At 37.8% G+C, this 20,492-nt stretch overlaps 1 long non-coding RNA gene and 1 pseudogene across 3 annotated transcripts in view; both read left to right on the forward strand.

The window, feature by feature from the left end:
- The window catches only part of LOC144334443 (uncharacterized), a 143,604-nt gene extending 124,845 nt beyond the window's left edge, over positions 1-18,759 (forward strand). For 2 of the 3 annotated variants that reach the window (XR_013404253.1, XR_013404251.1), the window contains one exon: positions 9,497-11,892. This is a non-coding gene — a long non-coding RNA (uncharacterized LOC144334443). Of the gene's footprint in view, positions 1-9,496; positions 11,893-15,285 lie in introns of those variants that run through there. The other variant, XR_013404252.1, reaches the window with a different exon arrangement.
- On the forward strand, positions 4,503-6,308 carry LOC707284 (zinc finger CCHC domain-containing protein 9 pseudogene; annotated as a pseudogene).
- Positions 18,760-20,492: the final 1,733 nt, after the last annotated feature.

Below are 20,492 nucleotides of genomic sequence, written 5' to 3' on the forward strand. Positions count from 1 at the left end.
CCCTGTTCCCCTGTAGTCTTCCATTTTTGGTCCCTACAGCTCTGTGCTGAATCTTCTTCCTCCCAGAAGGTTCTCTGTGCCTACTCTTCTCTCGGCTGCTTCTGCTCCCATCTCTAGTTCACAGCAAATGTGTGGCCACCTCCAGACCACTTTTGGGCCTCAGGAACCTCTGAGAGATTCTAGAAATGCTTCTATTTGGATATCTCACACAGTCATTTCTACTCTATACCTTCCATGAAATGGAGGATGGTGGATATTTAGAGTCTTTCTGGGTCTCCAAGTTCTACTTTAACATGTGACATACAGGACTTCTCACACATAGCCAAACCCATTTGAGCATCTTATCATCCCCTATGCCTCAGGACTTCTAGTAGGGTTTGGGGGTGTTTTTGTTTGTTTGTTTTTGAAGGGAGGGCATTGGAGCAGAACAGAGAGGCAGAAAATCTGACAAATCACTCACTTCTAAATAATGTTTGTTCATATGCTTAATTATTTAAATCTTTGTTTTCTGTTTGCATTCTGCTTTAATGACTCTCTTTTAGAGCAATGGATGCCTCTGAAATAGCTAGACAAATGTAAGAGAGTTACAAGGTATCTTGAAAAGACACATGTGTAAATTTTAAAATTTTCATCTGACCACAGGTATAAATGGATACAAAACTAGAATAATACACACCATGTTACTGGTTTTCTTTCAAGAGTGGAATTAAGAATGGTTTTTAACTTTTTTGATTTTGTATTGTATCTGATTATCACCTGAATTCTCTACAATTTTGCAATTAGCATTACTTTTATTTTGGCTTAAAGTAATAGGCATTAAAATATTAGTCTAATGAAGTATATTTAAAAATGTGGACAGATGCTGACTGTAGAACTTTAAATCTCACACTAACAAACAAAGACTTTAGTCTGCAAATGGGAAAAAGGGATTGAGACTTAAAGCAATTTAGATTTTACTGAATTGGAGCAATTTAACAAATTGGAGCTTCCAAAAATTCCTTTTGACAACAGGGTTGTCAGTGGATTGGAAGGGTAGAAAACAGAGAAAAAGAGAATAGGAACGAAGTCAGTGCTGTGGCTGATTAAGGAAGGAGCAGTAAGGATGTAGAAGAGTGAAGGAAAAGAAAAAGAGAGCCTCCTACTAAAACCCATGCCAATTAATTCATTCATAGTACCATAAAAATAGGATGTCGGAGTTTAAAATTCCTTAGAAATCAACCAGTATAAGCTGATCATATTTCAGATGAAATAATGGCGGCAGAAGGAAACAGTCATTCACTTAAGGTTATAAAAACATCCATGAACCTAAGCCAAATTTTGTGCTCCTAAATGTAAAAACTGCCCTGCTACACTTGGCATCTGGCATCCTTCCTGACATAATGAATATAACTGTGTAAATATATTAAGTGAGCTTTTATTGAAAATCTTTGATGATGTGGCAGGCACTATGACAGGCTCTTCAGATTTATTATTTCTAATTTTCATAATTATCCTTCATTGTAAGTGAGATAATCCACTGTGATGGCCCATTTCACAGATGCAGAAGCTGAGGCCCAGAGAAAGTAAATAACTTGCCCGAGTTCACACATGCCAAAGCTACAATTTAAACCTTGATTTGTCTGATTTTATTAGCAATCTCAGTTCAATAGTAGGGGAATATATACAAACTATGGTGACAGAAGTTACCAAATATCTTAAAAGGTCCAATCTCTCTTCCTTCAAGTCTTCAGCAGTGACCTGCCACTTGAAGGCTGAGACAGGGAAAGAATGTTTTAGTCCCTTCAGTACCACGGTCAGTTATTTAGCTCTTTGATGACATATTGTCACCTCTAAGCCACATGGGCTAGCCTTAGGTCTTCTTTGATGTATGAGAACATTTGGAATTCAGTATTTGATTTGAAAACCATAGTTCTTCTCATAGAGCCTCTAATTCGCATATTATAGCATGCATTGAAGACAGCTCTTTTATTTTTTAATTTTACTTTAAGTTCTGGGATACATGTGCAGAACTTGCAGGTTTGTTACATAGGTATACATGTGCCATGGTGGTGTTGCTGCACCTATCAACCCAAAAGAAAGCTCTTTTTGAGGGAAGATTAGCACCTGAAGGTATTGGCAAAATCAGATGTGCTTAATAACTGTGCTTCAACCCCTGTATGCATACACACACTCACATCCACATGCACTCACACCTACACATGTAAACACATGCACAAATACATACCCACAGCAACAAATGCATCCATATTGTAGTTCAGCCTAAGCCATTGTAGAGGAATTGGGAGTCTTCAAATGCTACTTGGAAATCTCTCTTTATCCCTTCCTACCTCCCAAATAAAATACTCATTTAGCACTTACTCTGAAAGACTGAAGGGCATCCCTGTTACAAGGTATTACTCCTGACATATTTGAGGCAAGTAAAGCCACACAACTCTCCTTACTCGGCTTCCTTAGTTTTTGAGAAGACTTGCCCAGTCACCTAGGCGCCTGGGCTCTGTAATGTCCTGCCATTGCTGTGCCTAGGAGATGTCTACCTGGAGATGGGACTTCTGGGGTCTATTGGTCCATATGCTAGCGTGCAGATAAGTGCTGGTTCCCAATAAAATTGCCAACAGTCATGGGGTACAATGAGAAAAAGGAAATCAACACCAGTAGTTAATTTTTCACAATAAAAATTTAAATTAAATGTATTTAACTTAAATAGCCATTTTTTTTCTGAGATTATATTCTTCTTGCTGTCGTTAAAAAGTCTTTCTTTGTAGAGTAATGGCAATGGCATTTGGATATTTTCCCCCAAAATATCCTTACATTGGAAAGGAAACAGCTAACCCTCTTAGTCCTCCATTAAAATAATAATATGGGTTCACAAAATACAAGTATCTGGGAATGCAAGTTTCACCTAACCATGAGGGGGAGGAGGAAAAAGAGAATGAATAGAAGGAGCTTAGAGACCTTGTTTTCGTATAGCAGAGCTATGTCTGTGAAAAGAAGGATGGAGAAGGGAGGAACATTGGTAGAGAAGATTCACAGTGTTGTGGTGAATGCATTCTTGTTGTTGTTATAAAGTCTGTTTGTGGAGTGATGGCAATAGCATTTGGATCTTTTTCCCCCAAAATATCCCTACATTGCAAAGGAAACAGCTAACCCTCTCTTGTGGCACCCATATATTTATTTTGTGGCACCCAAATATTCATTTTCTCAGTTCATTTTTATAGAAACTTCTAAGGAAGATAGAATTATCTCTGTAGTACAAGTAAGTAAGCTAACATTTAAAAGTTAAAATGAGTTGACTAAGGTGACACAGGTGATAGTGACAAAATCATAACTTGTACCCAAGAGCAAGCATTTGGTTTTCCTCCCCTGAAGATTGTGACACTTTCAACTAGAATCTATCAAATTCCAGCAGCCTGGCCAAATAGCATACCACAGCACTCATGCATTGCTACAATATGTGACGAAAACACTATGATATAACGCCTTCATATATTCACATTTGAGTTGCTCTGATCTTAGGACATTGAACAGCTTTGTAAAAAAAATCTCAGTAACTATAATTTACTTTGTTTTTTTTTTGACACCTCTGTTGTCGTCTGTTTTTTAATTCTAAGGAATGAGTCCTCAGTTACATCTGTCTGCCATTGCTTGAGTCAACTAAAGGGAATATTTCAGAGAAAAAAAAAGTCAAAATTAGAATGCACAGGAACATGGAATATTTAGAGGTGATAAATACCACAACTAAGTGTTTGTAATCACAGTTTAGAGACCTCCAGAGAATTAGATTCCTGAGCATTTAGAATCTTTAAATCTAGGTTGGAAGCTGTGTCTTTGACATTAATTCTCATTTAATAAAATAACTGCATTTACATTGTGCTGTTTTGCTAAGAAAAGAGAATTGTGCCATCATGAAGTAAAATTTATTTTGCATATTTACATAAAGAGAAAGGCCTAGGTCTCTTAAGAGATACAGGATAGCTTTATTAACACTAAGTGCAAAGGAATTTATATGAACCAATGTTCACTCATTTATTTTTTGAGTTATCTGTTTAATAAATTTATGTTAAATACAATTGAACTGATATGTTATTATATTGCTTCAGAGCCCTGATAAAGGACAATTGATCCAATTTGTAGTTGGAGGATAGCAGAGGAGGCTGCCTGGGGAAGGTAACGCTTAATCTAAACACAAAAACATAAGGGGTGAGTTGGAATGAGGCAGGCATTGCCAACAAAGGGAATACAGAGGACAGATGTGGAGAGATGCAGAACAGCATGCTGTGGGAACTCCAACGAATTAAACATGACACAAACCATACCTGAACTATGTCTGGTGAGGACTCAGGGCAAACTGGCAATGTGATGTCCCTTCTTTAAATACATGCTTCTCATTTATTTATTGGTTAGGGAGAAAATAACCTTATTTATTAAATCATTCATATCTCTGTTAAAAATAAGAGAGTTGGTGGTAAGAAGTTGCGCAGCAGCACAGTGAGGTACCTCTGATGAAATTATGACCAGGTGGGCACGAGTTAGTACTGCATGTAACAAGAGACCTTTGCCTATAACACCATGGGAGGACATGAAGAAGGGATCCTTTGAGGGAACAAGCCAGAACCTACCAAAGTGTAAACAACTTGAAGCCAATAGGCTATCCCTTAAAAATGACAAACACCAAGGAAAACACAAAAATAACAAAGAGAAAAAAGAGTACTTAAATAAAGATGTGAATGCAGTCATGGAATACCTAAGACAGAATTCACAGATGGTTCATAATGGGCAAATTATAGCCACAGACAGTAAGGAAGTAAGGGAGGAAATTGCAGTTGCTTTAAAGAAAGATAGTCAAAAGGAACTACCATCAGAGTGAAGAGGCAACCTACAGAATGGGAGAAAAGTTTTGCAATCTACTCATCTGACAAAGGGCTAATATCCAGAACCTATAAAGAACTCATTCAAATTTACAGGAAAAAAACAACCCCATCAAAAAGTGGGCAAAGGATATGAACAGACACTTCTTAAAAGAAGACATTCATACAGCTAACAGACACTTGAAAAAATGCTCATCATTACTGGCCATCAGAGAAATGCAAATCAAAACCACAGTGAGATACCGTCTCACACCAGTTAGAATGGCAATCATTAAAAAGTCAGGAAACAACAGGTGCTAGAGAGGATGTGGAGAAATAGGAACACTTTTACACTGTTGGTGGGACTGTAAACTAGTTCAACAATTGTGGAAAACAGTGTGGCGATTCCTCAAGGATCTAGAACTAGAAATACCATTTGACCCAGCCATCCCACTACCTGGGATATACCCAAAGGATTATAAGTCATGCTGCTATAAGGACATATGCACACGTATGTTTATTGCAGCACTATTCACAATAGCAAAGACTTGGAATCAACCCAAATGTCCATCAGTGATAGACTGGATAAAGAAAATGTGGCACATATACACCATGGAATACTATGCAGCCATAGAAAAGGATGAGTTTGTGTCCTTTGTAGGGACATGGATGCAGCTGGAAACCATCATTCTCAGCAAACTATCGCAAGAACAGAAAACCAAATACTGCATGTTCTCACTCATAGGTGGGAATTGAACAATGAGATCACTTGGACATAGGAAGGGGATCATCACACACCGGGTCCTATTGTGGGGAGGGGGTCGGGAGGGATAGCATTAGGAGATATACCTAATGTAAATGACGAGTTAATGAGTGCAGCACACCAACATGGCACATGTATAAATACGTAACAAACCTGCACGTTGTGCACATGTACCCTAGAACTTAAAGTATAATTTAAAAAAAAAAAAAAAGACAGTCGATGGGAAGGAAGAAGACTAAAAAGACAAGTGGCAAAGAAAAACACAATGGTGTGTTTCCATTGTAGAAAATCACATCATGGAATTGCAGATTGCCCTGCTGCCCTTGAAAATCAAGATACGGGCACTGGAATGTTACAGGTATGGGTCCACAGAGCATGAAACAACCAAATGTAAGGCTAAAGTACACCCGGGTCTTGGTGAATTTCTTTTTGCAACATGTTTTGTTTGCGGAGAAATGGGGAGCCTGTCTAGATCTTGTCCTGATAATCCCAAAGGACTCTATGCTGAGGGTGGTGGTTGCAAACTTTGTGGCTCTGTGAAACATTTAAAGAAAGATTGCCCTTAAAGTCAGAATTCAGATCGAATGGTCACAGTCAGTTGCTGGGCAAAGGGAATGAGTGCAGACTATAAAGAAATTTTGGATGCACCTGAACTGCAGAAACCCAAAACAGAAATACCTAAAGTTGTTAATTTTTGGTAACAACTAGCACTATCCTTAGTTACCACCTCATTGTTACTTCCTAAACTAGGCCCATCTCACAAGTTAGAGTTGGGCTTCCTTGTAGCCAGGACTATACCGTAGATATCAGTATGATCTTGGTGTGGTCAAAAACAGTTTCCTTTATTCTGTCCATCAAATAATACTTCTACCACTGTTTGGAGAAAATTGAAGAAAAGAATAAGATGATTAAATGGTTTATCTAAGAACATGTTTTAAGAGGCAGAACATAGATATAACTAAGTGGTTATATACCTGATTGTAACAGTCATCTTTAATAAAAGCAAAATTATGCATAAATATAAAAGACCCCTAAACAAAGGGGCGGTTTTCGTTATATTGTTTAAAAAAGACAGTTATTTACATATAAGTATGTAACAAAATATTTTAATTTATATGAATTTGATGGTAAAACATCTTTGTCTGCATTGATGGATATTATTTATTTGATAAGAGCAATACCAATATTTATTTGTTCAGTTACATTGAATTATTGTTCAGTTTTCCCAGATTAACAGGCACCATTATTTTCTCATTCATTCTGGTTATGTGTAATAATTCTTTATATACTGGCAATATGTCCCGGTATTCAGTTGTTTTTCTCCTTCTGACTACAGTGTTGAATGTCTTCTTGGAGGGATGACTTTGCTCCCCAAATAACTACATTGTTATAGACTCTTTCTTTAGAACTCATCTCCAGTCATTGAGATGCAATAAAAAAATGGACTTTGGGTTCCAGCTCTGCTACTCATCTGTGGGGCCTTTAGAGAGTTATTCAACCGCCTGAACTTTAGCTTTTAGGTCTGTAAAACAGAGAAATTGATGTCTTCCTTATAAAGATCTTAAAGTTTAGCTGAGAGAACTGAAAAAAACATCTAATATCACAGGAAGCAAATTCTAGTTCCCTTCCCGCTTTGTACACTTAACAAAATATCCAGACTTCTTGATTTCCTTCTTTTCTTTCAGAAGTAATAAGGCTCAATCATATTCACCAAATATTGTTTTGAATAATATTTTTGCCTCTTCTGAAAGGTTAAATACAAACACAAAAGAAGATACAGGACCCTAGGCTATGAGCAGATCTGAAGAATAGTTCCAAAATTGCACAGTGCAATAATGCCATCTTGGAAATTTGTGTGCAGTCTGTCTGAGCGTCTATATTGAAGTCCAGTTCCCATTTGGGTAATTGATTTTACATATTTATTGGAAGACAGTCAGGGTATCTTTATACAGGCTGTTGTGATTCCTCCCTGGGTCCTACTAAAGTTGCATTACATAGAGGCCAGAGGGAAGTGCAGAGTGAAAATAGGTTAAGAGACTGATTAGCCCATTCGGGAGCTGGGGTTTTAATTTTGTGTTTTCAATGTGGTTATTCATCTCATTTCTTTACCTGTGTAAATCTCTTATTTCTTTACCTTTCCATAGGTCTCTTTTGCATCTCTCAAACTCTTGAACTTCATCCTGTGATTTATGGAAGTAATTTAAAGGCGTGCCTCAATGACCTCAAATGCAGCCAGCAGTAAATTCTAGGACATTCTCTTGAAGCTAAAGTTTGCACTGTTTTCAAGTGAAAAATACATTTTTGGAGTCATTTTTAGGAACTAAACAGGATCTTGTTTCTGATTTTCTGCTGATACATTGGCAGATTCACATTCTTCTCTTAACTTCCTCCCTATTTATCTTCCTATTGCTCCACCTTCTTCAGAATACCATATTCCTTCACCTTACATTGGGCAGGGCAATGGGAGCTAAGGATGTTGGTCCAAGAGGAACACAGCTAAATGACACAAATAGGTTGTACCCACAAATCCAACATCACAGTATTGTAATCAATATAGGGTTCAGTACTATGCATGGTTTCAGACATGATTACTATGTACTGAGGATTGTAGAGGCCAAGAACACCAGGGATTGGAGAGTTCAGGAAATATATAATGGAAGAGGTTGCATTTGAGCTGGACTTCCATGACTTTTTGTCTTTTATATGTTTGTCTGATTATAACAATAGCACATGCTTATTGATAAGTATTTGGAAAATGCAGATGCATATAAAAAGGAAATGAAAACTATCATAAGCTCATCAGTCTGAGATAACCACTGTGTTTGTGTCTTTATTATAGACAATTAGTATTTTTCGTGTTTTAAATGTTTTTAATTTTAAAACTTTAAAACAAACATAAAACATTTAAAGCATTAAAATTAAAATTTTAATTTTAAAAACATTTAAAAATTCTATAAAGTTAACCATTTTGTAAATAAGTCATTATTAATTTACACAGACTCCTGATGATTATTTCATGTATTCATCTAACAAATATTTACTATGTGACCACCTATGTGTTAGACATTCTAGGACTGGAGGTATAATAATATACATGCTAGATAAAGTCGTCCTCATGGAGCTTACATTCTCTGGGGAGGACAATAGCAAGCAAAGAGTTCGTGTGTGTGTAAAGGGCGTTGTAGGAGTGCACACATGTATATCAAGTAGTGATGAATGTATAAGGAATAGAGGTCAGAGAGTGATGGGAGATACTTCAATTCTTTCCAACTTTTTAGTAATAAAATAAGTGCCTGGATATCTACTCTTAGCAATAGCACAGTAGTCCCCCCTTACCAGCAGTTTCACTTTCTAAGGTTTTAGCTACCTGCATTTAACTGTGATCTGAAAATAGGTGAGTACAGCACAAAAAGATATTTTGAAGGACAGAGAAAGAGAGCCCACATTCACATAAGTTTTATTACAGCACATTGTCATAATTGTTGACAATATTATTATTTTTTGTTGTTAATCTCTTATTGTGCCTAATTTATAAATTGAACTTCATCAAAGGTATGTATGCATAGGAAAAAACATAGTATCATGGTCTACATAGGGTTCAGTACTATCTGTGGTTTCAGGCATCCAATGAGAGTCTTGTAACATATTCCCTGAAGATAAGGGGAAACTACTGTAAATAAAAATATCTGTATTGTTTCCCCCTGAACAATACTGCATGTTTCTCTTTAAATCCTTGCCTATTTTTAGGCCCAAGATGGAATATCTTTGTTTTAGTTATTTTTTTTCCACTTACTATTTGTCAGGGTGAACAATTTCCTTAGCTATTTGTATTTATTTATTTTTGAATTTCCTATTCCTCTTCTGATATAAGTCTACAACATTTCAACAGGTGAACATGGAGGAAAGACATTCCAGCAGGAGGAAATGATATGAGCAAAGACACAGAGGTAGGACCTCCTAAAGTGTGCTGTGGAACGCTGTTGATCCTAGATGGGGGTGGCCATGTTCATGTAAATGTGCACACAAGCTGAGATACACAAGAAGATTCACTGATTTTGAGGTAAAATGTAGTCTTGTGTCTGGTGGTTGATCAGTAGCATTGATGATTGCTAAATATTCTGGATCCCTTTCCTTTGATTGTCCTTCTTGTGAGAGGATGATGCACCCACCCTCTTGAACTCAGGGGTGAGCATGTGAACTCCTATCAATGGCATGATGGTGGAAACAGCAGCCAGAACTTTGAGACCCATTACATCATTCCCCATCTCCTCTCTGTCTCTTCCTTGAGTTTGGAAATGTTCCAGATAAAGACTACTTTTTCAGCCTAAATTTCTGAATAAAGGTGACTAATTGGTCTTCAGGGAGTTTGTGTGCTGTGTTGTCAGAGAAAGATAGAAAAAGATTTTCTACATATTCTAGTCTCAATACCTACTGAAAGACGTGCATAAGTGCATGCTAGAGAAGGAACAGCCTTGTTGAGAAATTTCTGTGCCTTAACTGAACAATTTTTCCTCAGTTTCTTGTGAGCACTCACAAAGCCACCACTAGCTTTCAGGAAGTGACCACGCACCATCAAGAGGATCAGCTGCTCAGGAAGGCACGGCTGGATAAGGTATACACGAGCCTGGGAGCAGGCTTCATCCACAGAGGCAGAAGGAAGTGGATTTGGTGCATTTGCAGAAAGCAAGGACACTTTTAGCTAAAATGTGATGGGCGTCTACTGTGCTATATACATTATCTCATTACAGACTCACCCTTTCATCTGGGATGAAAAGCATTATCCCATGTTTATGAAAGAGGAAACGAGTGTCAGCTCCACCTCCAGAATCCGTAAAGGCAATATTCGAAATAAGCCAGGGAAATAATTTCTGAAAATTAGTAATATTGAATCATATATACCAAGTAGCAGGTTGGAATAAATTTGGTGAAAAGATTTTTGTTGAACAGACTGCAAAAGGAGCACAGCAGAAGAAAAGAGCAGGAGCTTAGTGGGAGCTGCAAAGCAGCTGCAGATGCAGGAGTGTTCACTGGCCCATGGGTGCCCCATCTGACTCCCATAAGAAGTCCATAAAAGCCACATTGGCACTCTCTCCCACATTGGTGCACTCCTCCACACTGATGCACTCTTCCACATGCTTTCAGTTATTTTTTCCTCTTCTTGCTCTTCTCTTTTCTTATTCTTTAATCCAGCAAATCTGAATTATAAAGGAAATATATTTTCTGTCTAGTCCCAAGCGAGGATATTTATCAAAATTTCAGTTCCCGTTACAAAAAAAAAAAAAAAAAAAAATCATATGGCAACAATGGACATTGGGGACTGCTAGGAGGGGGAGGGGTAAGCACTGAAAAACTGTTAAGTACTATGCTCACTACTGGGGTGACAGGATCATCCATATCCCAAATCTCAGCATCATGTAATATACCCATATAACAAACCTGTACATGTACTCACTGAATCTAAAATAAAAGTTAAAATTATTTAAAATATCAGTAGATAACATGATTTATCCTATAGACCTAAAGTCTTTGTTTCCTTTAGGCTTTGTTTAACAAAGCCTAAAGCTATTGTATAAAGCCCGTAGCTAACTCTAAGCCATATTTAAATGAACTAATAAAATAAGCACAACATTTAGCTCTTATTTTATATCTATCACCTATCTATCAATCAATCATCTGTCAATCATCCACTGAGCTAGGGATTCATGAGGCTTCAGATGACCCCTTCCATCTGAAAGTGAATATTTTCTATAAAATATTGGTTATCTAGGTCACCGTTTTTACACTGTGGAGTCATGCCTCATAACTCATTAGTGAGTGATAAAATCAATATAATGGGTAGCAAACAGTATGCACACACAAGTAGGGCAGAATATAAAATATTGTGCTTTCTCTTTTAACAACACATGTCAAAAGAGAAAATGCAATTTTATAAAACTCTTGCTTCAGTTTTTTATGTCTGCTAATGTAGTAAGTGCTAAACCAAAAATGTTTAAATGTCCCCATTCTACAGTAAGGGTCATATATTTTCTGAGCTAATAAAATAACTTTTAAAAATGTGCATGCATGCATATGCCTTGTAACTGTAAGTAAATTATTTAACTTATCTCAAAATGTTTACTCATAAGTAAATATCAATGATACAAAGTCATTATAAAGGACTGTTATAAAGAATAAAATGAGAACATGTTGCAAAAGTCCCTCAAATGGCATCCAGCAAATAGCAGATAAATTGTACCTATTGTTCTTATTATAAAATTACACAGAGCATAAGATTAGAATCAAAAAGTTGTGACAAGATAAAAAAAATATCCTTTAGTCATCTGCATTGGAGAGCACTCGTGTGCAAGCTTAAATTCTCTGGGCCTCACCTCTTCACTATTCTCTGCTGCAGGGATTTGCTTAGCACAGGTTTGTATCAGCTGCACCATGGCCTCCCACTCCTGCCCCATGGTCTCTCACATGCTATAGTAGGAGATGTCTGTACAAACCAAACGGCAGGAAAATTAATCCCTATGTGTCCAACCTTGTCCACTGGGGTCTGGGAACTAATAAATAATTTGTGGGAGCTCAGAACATGATACCTCAAAACATGGCCCTTAGCAATTGAAAAAGCTACAGGAGCTAGAAGGTCACTCTGACCACCCCCACTTTTCTGTATAAAGCATAGTTATAAAACATTATTTTGATCTCCCTTGCCTGAAAGTAAGTCATCAGACCCTCACTCCAGAGGAGTACTGCACCAAACCTGGAGAGAAGGAATGACACATGGAGAAGACAAGAAGAATTTGAACGTTTCAGGGCCTTTCTGGGTTCCCTCCCCACTCCTTTGGTTTATTACCATGAAGTTACACCCTGTCTTTTATACACTGACATTTCTACGGGACTGTCCATTCTTCATTGAACCTAAGTATAAAAATGCAGTTTTTGGGGGGATCTTTGTGTCTTCATTTCCAAAGGCTCTCATGTCACATAAAACATTGTTAAATACATTGGCTGTGCTTTTCTCTTATGAGTCTGTCTATTGTTATAGCATTGTAAGTAATGACTTATAGTGAGTGAGGAAAATATTTCCTTTTTCATTCCTACAAATTTATTCCCCCTTTGTCCCTTAGGTGGCCAGTTCTGAGATTCATGTCACCAGTTTCCTTAAAAGTTATCTCTGAATCAAGCTTCTTTGCCTGTCACAGTAGACAATGTGATCATATATCTTTGGATTGCCTTTCTCTCCTTCCTGCTTCTCTCCCCTCACCCCCTGTAAGGGCAATAAGGTAATAACTTTTTCTCATCTTTCATAAGGGTCATGGATGACAGTCCTGTAACAAAAGATAGATTAACAGGAAAAAAAAAAAAACCATAACAAGTTTATTTAACCAGGGTTTTATGTGACCCCCAATACCCAGGGAAAACTGTGTGCTTTTATTCTAAGTCAGATGAAAAAAGTGAAGAGTTGTGGAGAAGCATGATTGGACAAAGAAAGTAAGATCTAATAGTAATCAACTGTGGGGAGACCAAGCAAGGCCTGTTTGTTCAGATGATTCTTGGGTTCTCTATGTGGCATTCTTTTCTCAGGATGTGGGGCAGGAACTCTCTAGAACAAGACCCTCATGACCTACTTTCAGGGAAGGTAGGTCAGAGAGTGATGTTTCTAGGTTTTATGGTTCACTTTGAGGGAGAGGAGTTCTAGTTTCTATAATCTGAGGTGGGGAGAGAAATTCTTGACCCATCTTGGGGGAGTGTGGGGAAAGGAAGAAGGGAGAGCATGAGAAGGTCAGAGTGACCTTTCTTCTAAGGCCTTCCAATCTCCTTCCGTTCAAAATACTCAGCATGCCATGACACCACATTTTGGAATATTGTGTTCTGATCGTTTCTCTTCCCTAGAATGACTTTCCAAATAAAGCACACATGGTCCCAGACTTACAATGATTCAACTTATGATTTTTGACTTTATGATGGTTTAAAAGCCATATGCATTCTGTAAAAACTGTACTTCAAATTTTGAATTTTGATCTCTTCCCAGGCTAGTAATATACTGTACTATACTCTTTCTCACTGGGAGCCACTGCCCCCAGTCAGTCATGCAATTATGAGGGCAAACAACCGGCACTCTACAGGGCTCTATGTTGTTAGATGATTTTGCCCAGCTGTAGGCCAATGTAAATGCTGTGAGCATATATAAGTAGGCTCGGCTAAGCTACAATGTCCTATAGGTTAGGTGTATAAGATGCATTTCTTAGTTACATATTTTCAACCTATGATGGGTTTATCTAGACATAACCCCAGTTAAGAAGCTTCTATACCTTCATGCAAGCCTCTGTCTCAGTCTCTGCTCCTAAGGAAGTCCAAGCTAAGAAAGTCTCCAACATCCTTTTTTCATACCTATTTCTTCTTTCCACTGCTAGTGTTGTTCTTAGTAATTAGAGAAAATGAACCCCAGGAAGCGAAGCTGTTAGAAATGTTATGATACACCTAAAATACTGTGGTCTCCATTTTCAGCTTCTAATGTCTTTTATAAGGGAAGGAAGTAGACAGCAAGGAACCTAAAAATGTCTTTGACCTTACTAATTTGGAGATTTCAGGAAACATGTTTTTTCTAAAAGAGAAAACTTGACAAATAAGTATCACAAAGAATTTTTGATGTTAAGGCAAATAGGACTAGCTCCAATAGGGAGCACTATTCTTGAACAGGACATACGTTTGCCTTGTTTGTAAATACATGGCTGCATTTCTGCTCCACCAGAGTAAGGGACATATGCAAATCCTGTTTAATACTCCCTTTTCAAGGAGGCTGCTTATTTGCTTTTTATGTTTGTTTCTGTAAATTGATTAGAGATGAATTTGTTTATACCCCAAATAAGACAATAGAGAATTGTAATTATATTTCACCACAGGCCTCCAATTTCTGCCCTAGAGAATATAATGAAATGATGGAAACACCTCCTCCTTCTTTGGAACTGAAAGCTGTGCTCTAGGCTGTTGGCTTAATTTCTGCCATGCACACCCCACCAATCATCAAATGGGCCCTAGGATTAAGATCCCTACCTTCAGGCTGAGGGCCCATAGCTGCACAGTAATTGCAGAATGCTGCTTGCAGTTGTGTTTGATAAAGAATTAATGACATGTGAAACATTCCAACACATTTAGGATATCTCCTGCCTCATTGTAATTAAGGGAATCAAATTGCATTCTGATCTAGAATTGGAGGTAGCCTAACCCTCCATCATTCTAAAACCCACACAGTAAGCTAAGACTATTATTTTATGTAACTTCTACTTTAGAAAATAAGGACATTGAATCTCAAAGAAGAAATAATCTTCTCAAAGTCAAATACTAAGTAGGTACGAGAATACATATTCATACTCATGTCTATCTGACTCTTCAAGACCACACTATTCCATCTCACATTAGCATTTGTGGAATACTTGCTATGTGCTGAGCATTGTACTATGTGTTTCTATGATGCTATTTTACTAGCATCAGAATACCAATAGCTCCCGAATTTGTATAAGGTAGCTGGCCAGCCTGCTTATAGACACATTCTCCAGCCTCCCACTAGTTATAGCCAAATATCCAGGTTCTTACCAAGGGAATAGGAGCAGAAGTAATATGAGCAACTTTTGCATCACTTCTTTAAAATAAAATTACTTGTTTTCCTTTCTCTCTCTCTCTCTTTTCCCTCAGGCAAGAAGCTTGACATAGCATTGATGAGCCCAAGTCAACTATATGAACAAAATAATGTCTCAAGAGAGGGCAGAGTATCAAGTCAGAAGAATCCTGAGTCCTTAGATGACCTTGTAGAAAAGAGCCACAAACTTACTCTGGGCTACCTTTGTACCTCTGAACTATTATGCAGAGAGAAATGTATTCAAATCTCTGTTTTTTGGGTTTCTTCATTCATGTAGCTTAGCCTATAACCTAAATAATAAAACTCCAGAGGACGCTATACACATTACAAAAGAAAATCTAGAGTCAATTTGCCAAAGTTAACGTAGCCCATCAGTGTCAGAGCTAGGATATGAACCCAAATCTTGCCTCCATTTTCAGAGTTTTTAAATCAAACAGTGTAATTGACTTAGAAAAGTGCTTCTCAAAGTTTAGCAAGCATTAGAACCACCTGGAAAGCTTATTACAGTGCAGATTCCTGAGCCCCTTCCCTAGAGATTCTGATCAAGGAGTTCTTGGGCCAAACCTAAGAACTGGCAGTTCTAACAAGCCCCCATATGGTGCCGAGATTGCCTGTCTAGCGACCACATTTTGAGTATCACCGACAGTAACTCCTTACACAGAGATGGAAGACAAAAAAAAAATGAGAGAAATATGACTTCATATTTCATAAAGGAGTGCCTGAAAGATATTCAAAGGACATTCAAAGGACAGGAGCGTGACTGAAGCAAAGAGAGAAAGAACTGAATCATGACAATGCTGATAAAAATGATGATAAAAGCCAGCATTTATTGTGTGTCATGCACTGTTTAAAGTGTTCCATGCATTATCAAATTTGATCCCCACACTCTATGAGGTAAGCATTGCTTCTCATCTGTGAGGAAACTGAGGTTTAAAGAGATTAGTTCCTGTTCTCATTCTCCTGGTTCCCTACTTTCTACTTAGTCCTTTACCTTTAGAAATGCAAATATAGCTTTTTTACCTCCCCTTCACTAGACACTGCCTACAGGGCAAGTACAAGTAAGTAAATGCTTAGGAGCTCCAGAAAGGGAGACTCACCCACCAGGAGGCTGCCTCAAGAGATAGCCAATTTCTATGAAACCCTCTCCCGTCAGGAGACTGCCTCCAGAGATACAAGACTTTCTCCTTCCTGGGGAGATTTTGGCCTAGCTTAGTCCTGCCCACGAAGGTGCCAGTGGTCACCAGCTTGACCGCCCAGTAGATAAGGCACCAGAGCCCTCTCCTTGCTCACCTCTTCCCCTGTCTTTTAAAAGCCCCTCTGTTCTGTTCCAAAAGCAAACTGGTACCCTTAAAGCAGGAAATCTATACTCTTTTCAATACCTAGCTTTGGAATAAATGACTTTCTTTATACCAGACTTCATTTTTGTTACTTGTACTCTGCACAAGGTGAACGACTAACCTGCATTTCGGTTACATAACCTCAGAATAATAGCTCTTTGATACTTTCATAAAGTAAACACTCTTCATAAAGGAGTGCCTGAAAGATATTCACTAACTCCTTTCCCTAGATATGCTAAAATCTAACCTCCTATTGAGCTAGACCAGCCAAAATCTACCCAGACGTCTCTAAGCCTGTTTTACCCATTTGTAGCATAGTAATGCCTTCCAGACACATTGTGAAAACTAAAGATGTCGGGTGGAGATGGATTCAGTAAAAAGGAGAGATTACTCATGTTAAGAAAGAAAGGCCTAAGGAAGGGAATGAAGACAAATCATTCCTGAACAGAGAATTCACAGCATATTGAAGGGAAGTAAAAGGCAACTTTAAACCTAGCATTTTTAATTGTCTCTTTTCATGCTGTGCCTATTAGAATAAAATAAAATTTTCAAGTCTTTCTGGCCCCCTTCTGCCTGCTCCAAAACCTAAGGCACTTGTGGCATTGGACCTCCTTTCAGCTAGTATGCTGGGCTGAAGCAGTTGTGGAGAACACTTTGATCCCAGCCAGAGTAAAAGCTGAGGACATTCAGTAATAATTTGTCTTGTCTAATAATTTGAAAGTGCCTAAGGACTAACCTCAGAACATCATGACCCCAATGAATGCTTAAAAATAACAAGTTTAAGGAGAGATTGTGTGATCCATGTAATGCTGTGATGAAGTATTGACATCAGTGTCCTGAGCTGGCTTGGGGGACATGTGGAGGTGCCAGAGTATTTTCTACAAAGTATCACAGCTGTGCAAGTGGCCAACCATGGCATTGTGCATGTTGGAACAACCCAATGTGCTGACAGTATTCATCTCCCAACATCAGGATCTCAATAAACCCATCTGAGGCCGAAATCTAAAAATCAAAGACAACTCCAACTAGACTTGATTTTCTCCCCAAAAGTCAATCCCTCTTTTTTACATTAAAGCTGATTCTGGTATATCCTGAAGAGAGGAATGGTTCTGTACCCAGGAACTAAAGTCCTGGAAACTAAGCCTGGATGCCAGCAGTAGCAGGGACATCATCCATGAGCTGAAGAATCACTGTCAGGTAGCCACAGACCAAATATTACACTCTTGGGAATTGTCTGTAGCTCTAAGAGAAAATGTGTCATGGGCTATCTAAATAGTGGGGCTGCAGTATTTATGTCAGATTTATGCCTTGAATTTTTTCCAAGAAGACTTGAGGTTTACTAAAATATTGTGCAAAATGAGACACTGAGGATAAAAGAGTAGCAAGGCTTTAGTGAGAAAGAACCAACTCCCCATTCAGAAAGCTTTCATATTGGTCCTAGTTGTTTGATCTTAGGACTGTTACCTGTGTCTATTTCCTTACCTATAAAAAAAGTTGCCTAATTACCAATTTTACGTTTGTTAGTAGGACTGCATTATAAAGTAAGGATGGAAGTTCTCTATAAATTGATTTATCCTCCCTTCCTCTCTCAGAAAACGAATGCCTTAAGATTTCCAGTCTTGCCCTTTTCCGAAAGAAGTCATCTTGGTATGAAGGAGTAGGAAAAAAAGTATCTTTCTAAAAAAATCCCTGATTTGACCTATACTACCTGGGGCACTAACCCCAGTCTACATTTCCTTTTCCTTATCTGTACAATGGAATTCAAAGAGGGAAACTTTGTCATGTGTGACTGCATGAATGAACCTGCAGGACATTATGCTAAGTAAAATTAGCCAGGCACAAAAGGACAAATGCCACATGATCTCACTTATATGAAGGGAATCTAAAAAAATTGAAGTGAACCTGACCTCAGGCAAGGAGTGGAGTGGTGGTTACCAGAGACTGGAAGCGGGGAAGAAGGCTATGCTGGTCAAAGGATATGAAGATGGAAGTTCACTATAAATTGATATATCATCAGTTTCTCTCTTAGAAAAAAAAATGCCTTAAGATTTCAACTAATATACAGTAATCCAAGTCAAGGAAACATATTGAAATACAAGTGAATTGGAACGCTGTTAATATATGGATAGCATTGAAACTTCCCTGAAAAATTCTTCAGATGGGGGAAATAAATGTTTTGAGATTTATTGCAAAGCGTGCTGACTATTGTACTGTATATTTCAAAATCTCTAAGAGAGTAAATTTTAGATGTTTTCACCACAGAAAATGGTAAGTATTTGAAGTGATGGACATATTAAATAGCTTGATTTAAACATTCTACATTATATACATATAACATCACTTTGTTCCCCCAAAATGTGTACAATTATTTGTTGATTTACAATCAAATTTTTAAAAATTAAAAAATAGTACCTGTTTCTTAGGGGCTCCATGAGGACTAAAGATGAGACTATTGATATAAAAGTCCTAGATAAAATTCAGGGCTACTTATGAACCACAGTGTTTATTATTTTAACTATTTATAATAATTCAATATAAGTTGCATTAAACATCCTGGGAATATATTAGTGTTATAAAAACTGTAACAGTATATTAATTCTCAGAATTTTCTACCAGCTCACACATTTAATACACACATACATACAAACACTCATATGTTGACACACACCTAAAACAGAAATAAACATATCCACAGTTCTCTCCGTTTAGGTACTTCTTTGATCCCCCAGAGTGGCCTGACCAATATTCCCAAACTTATGTCTTGATACACAAGTGATTCAGAATCAGTTGTGAGTAAGGCACAAATAATATGACTCTCAAAAAATGTGGGCATTTCTGTTGCCTATAATGCAACATATACATACAGTTCTAAGAAACCTTAAATTCTACAAAATCACAAATTAAAATAATAGGACTATAGAAAACCTAGGAGTGGGACAGACCACTGAAAGACTATGCAACATTTTAACCACAGCACTAACAAAAGTAATAATGAAATATGTAATAAAAATACAAACAGAGTTAAAACATGATGCTAAATTCCTAATACGTAAACAGATAGTTAAATATGGCCATATATTTCTTTTTTATCTTTCTTTCTTTCCTTTTCTTTTCTTTTTTTTTTTTTTTTTTGAGATGGAGTCTTACTCTGTTGCCCAGGATGGAGTGCAGTGGTGCGATCTCGGCTCACTGCAACCGCCACCTCCCGGGTTCAAGTGATTCTCCTGACTCAGCCTCCCAAGTAGCTGGGATTATAGGCACCTGTCACTAAACCTGGCTAATTTTTTTGTATTTTTAGTAGAGACAGGGTTTTACCATGTTGGCCAGGCTGGTCTCAAACTCCTGACCTCGTGATCCACCCACATCAGCCTCCCAAAGCACTGGGATTACAGGCATAAGCCACCGCACACTAAAGGAGATCTGATGGAATAAAGTTGAAGTAATGATAGATTCTACTAAGTTTGGAGATAAGGGGAAAACATAAAAATCAAAGGTAACTGTGCAATAAGTCCTCCAAAAATGGAGCATGTGGCAAAAATAAGCCAAGAAGAAATTATGGCTTTTATAGCAGTTATCTATTGCTGTATATCAAACCTCCCCCAAAACACCACCATTTATTTAAGTAACTTAAAACACCACCATTTATTAGTGTGTCTGTAGGTCAGCTGACTGGTTTTATTGACCTGGCTTGACTGATCTCAGCAGGAGATACAAGGACCCTTGCATCTATGATTAGTTAGCAGGTCAGCAGTAGCCTGGCTAATCAAGAAAGAACTCAGTTCTTGTGATAGTTTGCTAAGAATGATGGATTCCAGCTGCATCCAAGTCCCTACAAAGGACTCAAACTCATCCTTTTTTATGGCTGCATAGTATTCCATGGTGTATATGTGCCACATTTTCTTAATCCAATCTGTCACTGATGGACA

Source organism: Macaca mulatta, chromosome 14 (genome assembly GCF_049350105.2).
Source record: "Macaca mulatta isolate MMU2019108-1 chromosome 14, T2T-MMU8v2.0, whole genome shotgun sequence".
NCBI lineage: Eukaryota > Metazoa > Chordata > Mammalia > Primates > Cercopithecidae > Macaca > Macaca mulatta.